The following is an 11,697-nucleotide window of genomic DNA, read 5'->3' as shown; positions in this document are numbered from 1 at the left end:
CAACAGGCAGGCAGCGTGTGGGAGTGGGAGGCACAGTCATATCGAGTGGGAGGGAATCATTCCTCTCCGTGCCCGGGCGCGTCGTTCGCTCGTCCCTCCCTCCTCCAGTGCGCGTTGGTTTTTTCCCCATCCCACTCATTTCCTGGTTCCCAAATGCAATGTCAGTCAAGGCGAATGCGCGATCGGATCCCACAGGTGTGTTGTTGCTCCTGAAGACGCACACACCTGGAATCACCATCATGTGACTCGACTCGGCACCTGGGCGTGGAAAAAAGTCCCCGAGCTTTTCGCAGGACTCTTTTGTTGAGGAGGAGTTGTGCCCGTGTCGTCTTTCAACAGGAATTGCCAATTCGGCCAACGAAGTGTCGTGTTTTCTACGGAATAGTGCCTTTCTGAAGCGCTCGCAGGACCGTGCGGGGAGAGGAAAATGTGAACTTGCGCGCACGGACTTCTTTTATTATTATTATTTCGTCAAGTGTCGAAATCTGGACTGTTCCCGTCTTGTGCAACTCCTGTTTGTTCTTTTCCTCCAAGGTGAGTCCCGGGGAGCTGCTGTGTGTTTTTAAGGTGATTTGTTCTGCGTTTCACGGCGATATTTAAACATTTTAAACGCGTGTAAATATGAACACCAAGTTTGGATACACAGTAACACCGTTTTGATACATAGTCGGTAAGCATGTTGTGTGCGTGCGTAAAACAGAATCCCAAGGGACGCTGTGTTAGTTACCCTCTAACAACATCGCTGCTCTTTACACGGTACTTGACCAATGACATGCCTTATTGGTGACACATCAGAGCCCTATATAGCTCGGCCCTACATTGATCGTGCCATTCCAAAGTATTGATATGTGATTGGCGTTCTTCTCATAATCTACTTTTCTGCTAACAGACACTAGAAGAAATAATGTTTTACGCATAGCAGACATAATTTATATTTGATCGTGGCACATTACCATGTAAGAGCTTCCTGAAGCAGCTGCACTGTCATGATAGTAAACTGTGTGTGTGTGTGTGTGCGTGTGCGTGTGCGTGTGTGTGTGTGTGTGTGTGTGTGTGTGTGTGTGTGAGAGAGAGAGAGAGAGAAGAGAACACTGTACTTTCTGGAGCGTTTTTAAAGGCGTCTTTGTAGTCATTCTTGTGTGACAAACTTGTTCTCGCCCCCCCTCGCCATATCAGGGGCATTGCAGACCACCTCATCTGCCCAGTCAACCACCTGACAAGGCGCTGTCTGTCCCCTACACAGGCAATTCCAGTGAGCATTTGGCATGTGAACTATATTCCTCCTCACCTCTTGGATAGTTGCCTGTGTGCAGCATCAACAGCTGAAAGCACAGAAGCCGGGCTGAGCAGCATTGGCCCCCTGTTTGTTGTGCGTGATTTCTCTTCTTTTAATCTGCTTTGTGCAGAACAGGCTGGAGACAGAAGCCCTATTCATTTCCCCCGTTGAATCTCCTGTGCAGTTCAGTCAGTCTGTATCTCTCTGTCCCCGACACATCACTGTACCGCCTTGTTGTCTTTTCTAAATCGTCCTTTTATTCGCGGGCCTACAGTACCATCTCCCACCCCCGTGCATACAGACCTACCGTACATGGGATGCCCCATCTCCTGCCGATTGTCCTCATTAAATAACAGTCTCATAGTGGAAATGGATTACGCCGGGCCGGCGGGCGGGCGGGCACGTGGAGGAGGCAGGATGTGCGGCTGGCGGGGGTGGGCTCGGAGGGGGTTCGAGTTTGGGGTCAGCCTCCGGGCTCCTGACTGAGCAGAGATGGGTTTCCAATAGATGCCATCTGCTCACATTGGACACACACAAGCTGAAAAGCAAAGCAGCTTTCTCCTCCTTTCCCCCGGTTCCCCCCCCCATCCTTCTCTCTCCCCTTCACTCTCTCTGCCCCACAATGCCTCTCTCATCCAGGGTTTATCTCTTCCACTCTGAATAAATAGAGACACCTTATCTGTGCAGAGGAGAGCGCTGATAAATGTTTGCTCCTGCGCCCCGCAAGGGTGAAAAAGACAAGCAATACCCACCACACTTCTTCATCGTACACTACGCGCTCTTTTCCGGGCAAAGCCAATAGGAGATTATTTCTCATGCAGGTCACATGCGGGTGTTTCAGGATTCTGCAACAACCGCAAAAGAAAGAAGAAGAAGACGAAGAAGAAAAACAATTCCAAAAGGCTAATGCAAGCTCTTACCCTGTAATACAAGAGAAACAACAGACAGCAAAGCAGGCTTTTTTCCATTAGTGCTTTTTAATAGGCTGCCCAGCCATGGATGCTGCTGGCAGTGGAAGTGAGAGTTTTGTTGTGAAATCCATTCACAGTATTTCTGGGTCCATGAAAACCGCCATTGGCGAGAAAACGGAGGTATAGTGAAAATTGGTCATTGAGCGCTCAGCTGTGTTAAGCCCTTACTTGTTGTTTTGGGTTAGCCAGAGTTCACGCTGTTCCTCCTTAGTGTTTGGACAGTTTTCTCAGATAGTTTGAACTATATGTTGTCTGCTGGCCTAGAACCAACGAGCGCTGCGTTTCAGAGAGTGCTGCAATATTTTTTCCCCGAGGTCAAATGAATTTGAACTCTTCCCTCAGTCTCTTTGTATTGCTTTGCTTCGCCTTGCATTGGATTACGGACTTATGTCATTTTCATTTTGAAGGTAAACTCGTAATCCTGGTTAAGCAAGAAGCAATCCCAGTCTCCAGCTTGCCGACAAAGTCCTACAACATTTTGTTGTGCAAGTAGTTGTTGTTTACCTTGTGCGGTAACTAACACTTGATTATAATATAATAATATCGCATAGGTTCATAGCAAGTGGCTGATTCGTCCCCTTTTTGTCTTTCCATCCTCACTAAAAGCAACAAATTGAGAATTATGTAATAGAAATTATTATCGCTCTACTATCTGTTGGGCCTACATCCACTTTAAAAAGGCTATTGTTTGGTACTATGCGACCATCTTCCCTTTGTTCACCGTGGACTGTGTGAACTTATTGGTCATAAATTGGGCGTGGCACTTCCCAGTTCACATGAGAACAAACAGCCCATGATGCAGTGCACCTTGCACCTCTGGGCTGCTTATCTAAAGCACACAGTGGCTTCACGGACGTGTGGGCAGCAGACGCGTGAAGGGCGTGTCAGTTTGCCATTCGAAGGCTGGCGAGTCTGGGGGGGATAAGAGATGATTTCCTGCAGATTGGAGACGGGGCTCGTCTTTTCATGTCTGAGGATTATCTTATGATGAAGGGACGCGCTGCTGAGGTGGCTTTCTGATCTGATCTCCTCTGGGGGGTTTTACAGCTGTCACCCTTGCCCTTGGACTTGGTGGCCTTGTCCCAAATGATTCTCGCCTATCCTGGCTTCGCCCTTCCCTCTGGCTCTGCGCGTCGTGTCGCTGCATGTATTCCAAAATACCGAGCCCCTGCCACTCCACTCCACTCCACTCCACTCAACGCCGTCCCCCTTCCCCCCCATAGCACTTAGCTCGGTTGCAGCTGATAACAAAGCCGGCATGGTAATGACAGACCTACGAGGTGAGATCACTAATCATTAATTCTCCTCGTGCGTACTCCCTCAGCAGCGGCAGGCTGGCGAAGGGGCGGGGCTGTGTTTGCGGGTGTTAGCAAACGCCGCGCCGCTGTTCAGCGCCCTCCCGCCGCCAAACACCTCACCTCACACGCAGCTCCCGGGTTCACCACCGTCCGCCCGCCGCGCGCGGTTTAACCTGGGGTAGTGTGGCGAACGGTAGGCTTCCATGCCAAGCACACTTCGGACCCCGCTATTACGGTCAACTCTGCGGGGTTTACTCTTACCTCGGAAACAACCTTGACACCTTTCCGGCCCACGCGGTTTTTCATCCTATGCCGATGCCCTCCGCCCCCGTGCGCTCAACCCCCACACCACCACCGTGGCTTTTCTCTCTTCTCCACGCCGCTGCTGCCAACTTCCTGCTGGTTTCCTGACTGCTACCCACACTACTTCACTCTGGCATTCATCTCTAGCTTTAGCCACGGTGACTCTACTCCACCACACCCTCAGCTGCTCGGTGCACTAGTCAGACGGAGAACATGACGAAACATGCTCGCACTCCTGCTGCAAGAGGTAGATGATTTGGTCTGGGAGGAAACTGTCTTAATTGTTCTGTTGAGAGAGGTTCCGGGCAGGCATGGGTCGATTTCGGGTTTTGCCGGTCTGGGCCGGTGTACGTGCTTAAACCGGTTTGATTTTATCATACCAACCAGCTGAACCGTCATGTATCTTCATGCCAGCTTCTGGCAAATTAAAATGCAGCCTCAGCAGCAACCTATGTCGACGGGCCGGCGTCACAAGGCTAGATGAAACTTGTATTGCATTTAATAAGCAACATGACAATGTGATGAATCTGTTTATTAGTTGAGCTATAGTTTGTTTATGAACTGACTAATGGGAGTCACTGAGAGCCATGTACTGCTGAGACGATGGCAGCAACATGAACGCAAAGGAGATGAGATGTCAGCAGCAGAGGAGGGGGGAGATGTTTTGGTGTGAAGATGAAATATAACGGGACAGTGCTACAGTGTAGATGGAAGGCGTGCAGCACCACTCACCTGGCTAAAGATATGGTGTCATTCCAAACTGTGGACAAGGAGTCTTTTAAATCCATGCTCCTGACGACCGACCGTCAATATAATCCACCAGGTCAAAAGTATTTCTCTAAAGTTGCCATCCCTGAGCTATGCAACAAACTGAGAAACGCCGTTCAAGTTTTGATCTCAGAGGGCCATGACTTCGCGCTGACGACGGACATGTGGTCAAGTATGATTCATGACACCATTATGTCGCTGATGTAACAAACATCGTTCAGTCAGTTCTTCTTGTTTTTATCGTGCATTCCTTTATAACTGGGAACTGGTAATCTTACGACTTCAAAGGTCATGAGCTGGGCGGTGACGTCATCAGAGCTGGTATTTCCCAATCCAAACTCGTAGGAGCCTCAGCAGCCCCAACCTCACAAATCCAAGATGGCTGCGCCGCGCAACAACAGTAGTAGTAATCGTAGTAATATTGTTTAGCACTTCTGTTTTGTTTGTGTCTCATTAAATCAGCTGTACACACAGCACTGCCTAACTTCTATCTGTGTGGACATGAGGCTGCGGTGTTTGTATGCGCAAAATGCAGCGAAATGCCATGTTGTCAATTGTTATTGCTAACAATGGCTAGCCTGGCTAGCGACTGGATCTGACCAATGAACAGTGAACTTCCCAGCTCAAGTTTTCTGCAAATGGAACGCTAACAAAACGGATGTGATGTCATTTAGCCTCCACATCCCAGTTATTTTGCGATAAAGGAACGCACGATTATTCAGTGTTATTGATGGTTGGCAAACCAGCTTAGAGGTGCATTATCGCCACCAAGTGGACTGGAGTTGCACTACAGTCATTTATGGGCTCAGTTGGGAAGCGCTGCTCAAAGTGCGACACCTAGTGGTAAAATTCGGTATACCGGTTAGGTGTGATTTCATGTATAATATCGAACCGGTTAAAAAAAAAAAAATGACACCGACCCATGCCTAGTTACGGGCACGAGAACGGAGACATCCTAATATTTTGAAAGCAGGATAGAGCCGGGAGGGCGAGGGTCGTTGCCATGGCATGAGGCACCGTGGATAGTGGGGGTTGGGTGGTTTTTTGAAAGAGTTTAGCCCAGAGGGAAATGCGATGCCGCTCAAAAGGCAGCAGTTGGAATGACGATGGTGTTGGCTGTCAGGAGCCTTGAGGTGGCATAACTGTGCTAGTGATGGATACACAATGCAGACATCTGCCTCACTCGCCCTCCCCTCTCTCGCATCCCTGTGGCAGCTGAACTGACAGCCTGACACAGACACACAGTTATACAGCGAGGGGTTCTGATGCTACCTGCTCACTGGAGGCATGTCAACCAGCCCACCCATCCCCGGCCACTGGCAAAAGTTCACACCCGTGCGCGTCGCCTGCGACGAAAGAAGCAGCCATCTGGAAACTTCTCAGCAACGAAGCGTGCCGTGCGCGCGACAGGGTCACCTTCATTCCTCGCCTGGAAAAGCTTAGTCAGATGCTTTCTCCCCCCGGCTTGTTTTGGCGGGGAGAAAAGAGATGAGGAAGCTAATTTATTTTCTCGCTATGGTAATTGAGCCGGCGGCGACGTGATGCTAGTCAAAACGCCATCGATTTTAAAGACTCCGCGGAGAAGTCGATCATGCTCGCTGCAATCACTGTGATGTTGACAGGGAGTGTTTAGTCCGACTCTCTGCTTTATGATGTAAAGACGACCGAGAGATCTCTCCGACTTGAACATAATGAAGATGAGTTGATTCATCATTTCTGTGCAAATTGGAAGCGTTTCTGCAGCATTTCGCAGCCTTGGTGATATACTGCCCTCTTAAATAGATCTGAGCTCAAGTTGGAAGCAGACTTAGTTGAGGAGTAATTGAAAAACGTGCAGACCCACTTAGTCCACCTGTAATGCATTTTCACCGTGTTGAATGAGAGTCGGCTCTGTTTTGAGTGCCATTAATCCTAGCTGAGGCACCATGAGGGTGCGATTCATTTTTCTCCATGTGAGCAATTTCACAGCTAATCCTCAAAACTGACCAATTTACTCCCGCCAAGATCATGTTTAATTATCACCTCTGCTTTACCGCTAATACGAGGGCCCAGCTGCTTTGTGTTAATATGGTCGTGGCCGTCGTTGAATATTGGTCGTCCTCCTTTTTTATTTTTTGTATGCTCACCGGGCGATTAATTATGAAGTACTGAGCACGGGCCTCAGCCACTGGCGTGCGACAGATGCATGATGGGTCAGCGCACTGGCAGCAGCTGGAATCGAAGCAAGGTCACATCGACCTGAGAGAGCGATGGGGAGATGACGACGACGACGACGAGAGGGGGAGAGACAGTCGGTGGCACCAAGACTAACTTTTTATTAAATGGATGGTGGTTTGGTTTCCTGTTTGTGTCTCCAAGAGATACAGCATCCTTGTGCACAATTAATAGAAAAAAAACACATTGAAATTGCAATGTTGACTATTGCAATTTCCATATTGCAAGAGACGGCAATAACAAAAATAGGAGAAGCTTTTTTTTTTATGTTCCCCCCCCCCCCCCCCCCCCATTTTCTTTCCAATTGTACTTTGCCAATTTTTTCCTCTGCTACCCCGGTCGCTGCTTCACCCTCTGCCGACCTGGGGAGAGCCGAGACTAGCACCATGCTTCCTCCGACACATGCGCAGTAGCCAGCTACTTCTTTTCACCTGACAGCAGGAGCTTCACCGGTAGGACGTAGCACGTGGGAGGATCACGCTATTCCCACCAGTTCCCTTCCGCACCGAACAGGCGCCCAGACCGACCAGAGGAGGCGCTAGTGCAGCGAGCACCCCCGCAGACACCAGCCAATCGTGCCTGTATGGACGGCGCCCGATAACACGAGGATGCGAGCCTGCGCCCCTCGCGATGGTAGGCAGGGAATCTACCGCTACACTACCCGGATGCCCCAAATAGGGAAAGGTTTCTACATGGCCTCCGATACAGGGTATCCACGCATGGTGCGGAATCCCTGATTTGCAAAAGTGAAGTTGAATGAAATCTATATAATGTTCAAAACGAGCAGGTCTTTATCATTACCACCTCATATTTTCCCAAACCCTACAATCTTTTTAAACTTTGTTTTAAATAAGCAGTGATAACAATGTAGAGAAGTTGATTTTTTTTGGTCAATATCAAGCCATGCTACTTTCTTCCATGTCCTTGTCTCTCCATAAATGAGCTCGCTATCCTGGCCTTTCAGTAGTTTGTGGTCCACTATGGACCTATTAAAACCATTTCTACAGGAAGCATTGAAGTTACAGAGACTCTAGTTAAATGCCACTGGCTCAGCCACCTCTCATGTGTAAACTGACAGCCTGGCTTTATTGTAGCGTGGGACCGCTATGCCGTCTTAGCTTAGCGGTGACGGGTGATTTCTCGTCAACACCGAAGTCTATTTGTGGTCCTTGTGATGTTAGAGGTGGGATTAGCTAAGGTAATGCATTAACAGTAATGTCAGTTTTTTTTAAGAGAACATGAAATTTTAATGATCTGGAGGGGAAATTATGTTGCTGCTAGAGCAGAAAGGAATAGGATCCAGCAGGGACAAAAAGCCAAGTAGGAGTTAAGCACACAAATGGAATATAAAATCAGTAAAGATACGTCAAAGACAATAAAAAAAATGTGGTCTGGAGGTCAACTTTTTGTTGCTCAGTTGCTGTCGGGACACATCTCTGGGATGTCAGAAGAGCGGAGATGAGCAGGGTAAGGCAGGGCTCCTCTACCTTGGCGTTGGCCTTGTGGAGTCTGGGGGGGGGGTTTTGGCTGTGGAGCAGACGCAGGAGTGCATTCCTGTCCGCAGCGGTGGTGAGCTGCAGGAATCTCAGCTATGCCTATTAGGCAACCAAACCCCGGGACAGCAAGCCCCGCCCCCGCTGGAGAACAGTGTGTATGGAAACACACCCACAACCCCCTTGTGTTTATCACTTCCTGTTTATGCTATCAACGTCTCATGATCTCTTTGTGCGTTATTCTATTCTGGTTCTCCTTTATCAGCAGAGCCGAGTCCCTATCATCCACTCTCTTGTACTCTTCTTCTGTAACTTTTTCCTCCAGAGTCTCCGCAGTTTTTTGACTCTGTTGTCTGCTTCTTTGTCTTCTCTCTTACCCAGTGTCTCTGCAGAATGCCTGGATATTTAATCCTGCTATTTCAGAGCTGCCCCCGGGGCTCGGAGCCGTCTCCTGAAATGCAGATCTGTGGAGGTGTCATCATGGCGGTCGTGGCTTGTCTTTCGGTGTCTGTACTTTGCCCCCCAGCCTGACTCTGCTATTCACGATGACATGCGTTATTCCCCACTGACTCATCTGGGCAGCATCGGCGCTTCCCAGTTTTTGGTTTCGCCTGGATCGCCTCTCCATGTTTTTGCGGCTTGGGGGGATGGGGGATGGGGGGGGGTAGTAGAAATGTTATGCTGGTGTCTGCACTTTACAGAGACAGCATCTGCATTTCTCTAACCCCTGCCATCTCCCCCCCCCATCTGTGTACAGTTTGTCAGACATGTGATTTTTCATGCGGCTAACTTGCCCTTTGTGCATGGTTTGTGTTCTCGTCCCGTGGCATATGTTTCCCAGAGTATTCCCCTCTCACGGATCTGTGTTTACACTCGCTACACACACTGGGCTTTCTGCCTAGCTAACTAAAGCAAATGACAGGCCTCCCCCGGGGGGCGGAAAAAAAATGACATCACGATCTCAAGCCGCACGACCCCGAAAGAATGCCTAAATATTTACGAGCCCTCGCAAAACACACGCTACCTTACCCGGCTCGGGGCTCTCCCGTTTGCCGCTGCCCTCTGCGAGTCTTTAACTCGGGCCCGTGCGGTCGCTTGCTACTGCGAGGAGCTACGTCTATTCCACGTCCTGTCTGGGCTGATCCCCCACGTCATTGATCCCCCCGCGCGGAGCTGGACTCTTTAATTACAGTCATTAGCTGGAGTAGGTCTGCTGCTGCTGCTGCTGCTGGGGTTAGAGAACCTTATTACCAAGACCATGTCTCCTCCCTCTCCCTCTCCCCGCACACAGCACGCACGCTAATGCTGCTCGCTAGTGCGTTCTGTGAAAACAAGCTGCTTCTGCCCCAGCAGTTACAATGTTTACAGCAAACACGCTGCCAAATTGGATCCCCAAATCGCAAAGCCTCTCTCCAGTAGACGTCCACCCCCCCACCCCCCCACCCCCCCCCACCACCACCACCCCCCCCCCCCCCATCATTCCCCTCTCATCCTCATTCAAATAGCTGTGGGGTGGAAGTGTGTGGTATAGACCTTATTCGATTGACGCACGCCCACCGCCGCCATGTTCTCGACATAGCGCCGCAGCTCTTAAGCGACAGCCTGCTATGTGAGAGCAGCGTTTATAGGAAGCTACCCGCCGTTAGCGTTACCTTTATCGTTCCAATTGTGTTCGGATGGTGACCCTGCGTTAGGCACGGCTGTAGTAATGACGGCAATAAAGTCCCCGTGGTTTGTTTCTATCTCTACCGTCCACAGACGTGAAGGGAGCGAGACGGAGGATACGTCAGCAGCACAGGAGATGTGTGGATAGTTAGGAGAGACGGGTGAAACTTTCTGACAACTCCTCACAGCAAAGTCTGTTTACCTCGTTTTTTCTTTTGTTTATTATTATTACAGGCATTAACGGCAGCATACAAACAGCAACTCTGGGGTTTTTATTGCTGTCATCATTATCGCTGTTTTGTAATGGAACAGAAACGACAATAAGGCCGTTGCTATAGTTGTCAGCTGCAGGACGGTATGTCAACAATATGGCGCTGTCCGGGGTTAGCGAATAAGGTCTATTCCAAATAACACATATTATAAAGCCTTTGTTCACACCATTATAGGCAGAACTGAAGCTTGAGGCAGGCTCAAGCTGAACTGACGCTTAACCGTTCACACCAGGCGCAGTCTCTTTTCCCCAGCGTCTCGCTCGGCACGCCTGCTTCAACCCGCCCCACAACTCCCATTGAATTCATGCCTGGCAGCTTCACACGTCATTCACGCCTGGAAAATAGGACTGAATCCCTGAACGATCGCTTCAGCGTGGCGTGGCGTGCAGCTGGTGTGAACGCTCTCACCTGTTAACAAGGACGCCGAAATGAAACGGCGTGGCTTTGGTGTATGGTGTGAACGGCCAATAAGTGTCTGGAAGTCTGGCGTTCCCAGTGACCAGGCCAGAGTAGCCGTTTATCGACCTCTCCAGACCGCCGTTAAGATCTCTCTCTCTCTCTGGTCTATCTCTCTGGAAATCCCCCCTGATCAGAATGACGCTATACCTCCACTGACAAGTCCCTTAGCCAGTGTTTTTAGTTTTTGAGGAGGTTCTGTTCTGTTTCACTTCCTCTTGCCTGTTTTTGTCTACAGTCTGCATGTCGTGATGAGGCGTTCCTCTGGGTGGCGTGTTTAATGAGTCATATGCAGTCGGCGTCTTCTTTGGCTAATGGGGAAAAGTGAACTCACATCTTGGTCCCACTGCGTCTCTATAGTGTCTCTCCACCTTCTTAAGTGTCTCTGCACCTTCTAACTTGAAAACAAAACATTGTCCCCCTAGACAGAGCGATGTGCTATAGCCACAACATCTGCTGTGCGTAAGATCTAAACAAAACCAGTCGCTAATCAACCAAAGTAACCCGCTGAGATTATCGAATACAGCGTGTTGCCACGTAATTAACTCTTGTGTTTCCAGTATGGGAAATCTGATCACATGGGATTAAAGCATCTTGATCTAGTCAAACTTTTAATCTCATCTGGATTCTGGATATGCCGATCCAATATCGGTATCGGGTGCCGATACCGACATAATTCACGGATCGGAATCGGATCGGAATATTTTTTTATTTTTATTTTATTTTATTTTATTTTTGCAATTCCAGCGCGGGCCGTAATTTGCCCATGTATAATAGTATCCTTCTTTGCCTTGTATATTTTCTTAATTTTGTCTGCTTTTTGCAAGGTATATTTAAAAAAAAAAAATCTTTAATTGGCCAAATCTTTGCCTATACTGTATATTCATACAGTATAGGCATATATCGGTATCGGAATAATATCGGTGTCGGCAGATATCCAAATTCAGGTATCGGAATCGGATCGGAAGTGAAAAATGTGTA

At 49.0% G+C, this 11,697-nt stretch overlaps 1 protein-coding gene across 1 annotated transcript in view; it reads left to right on the top strand.

Moving 5' to 3' along the window:
- Nucleotides 1-335: 335 nt before the first annotated feature.
- Nucleotides 336-11,697, top strand: part of LOC310800527 (plexin-B2-like) — a 173,234-nt gene continuing 161,872 nt past the window's right edge. The window contains exon 1 of the mRNA XM_083663138.1: nt 336-534. The gene's annotated coding sequence lies outside the window, so the exon portion shown is untranslated. The remainder of the gene's footprint in view (nt 535-11,697) is intronic.

Source organism: Poromitra crassiceps (genome assembly GCF_964638095.1).
Source record: "Poromitra crassiceps genome assembly, chromosome: 30".
NCBI lineage: Eukaryota > Metazoa > Chordata > Actinopteri > Beryciformes > Melamphaidae > Poromitra > Poromitra crassiceps.
Note: the sequence above shows the minus strand (reverse complement) of the source record. Positions and strands in the feature narration are given on the sequence as shown.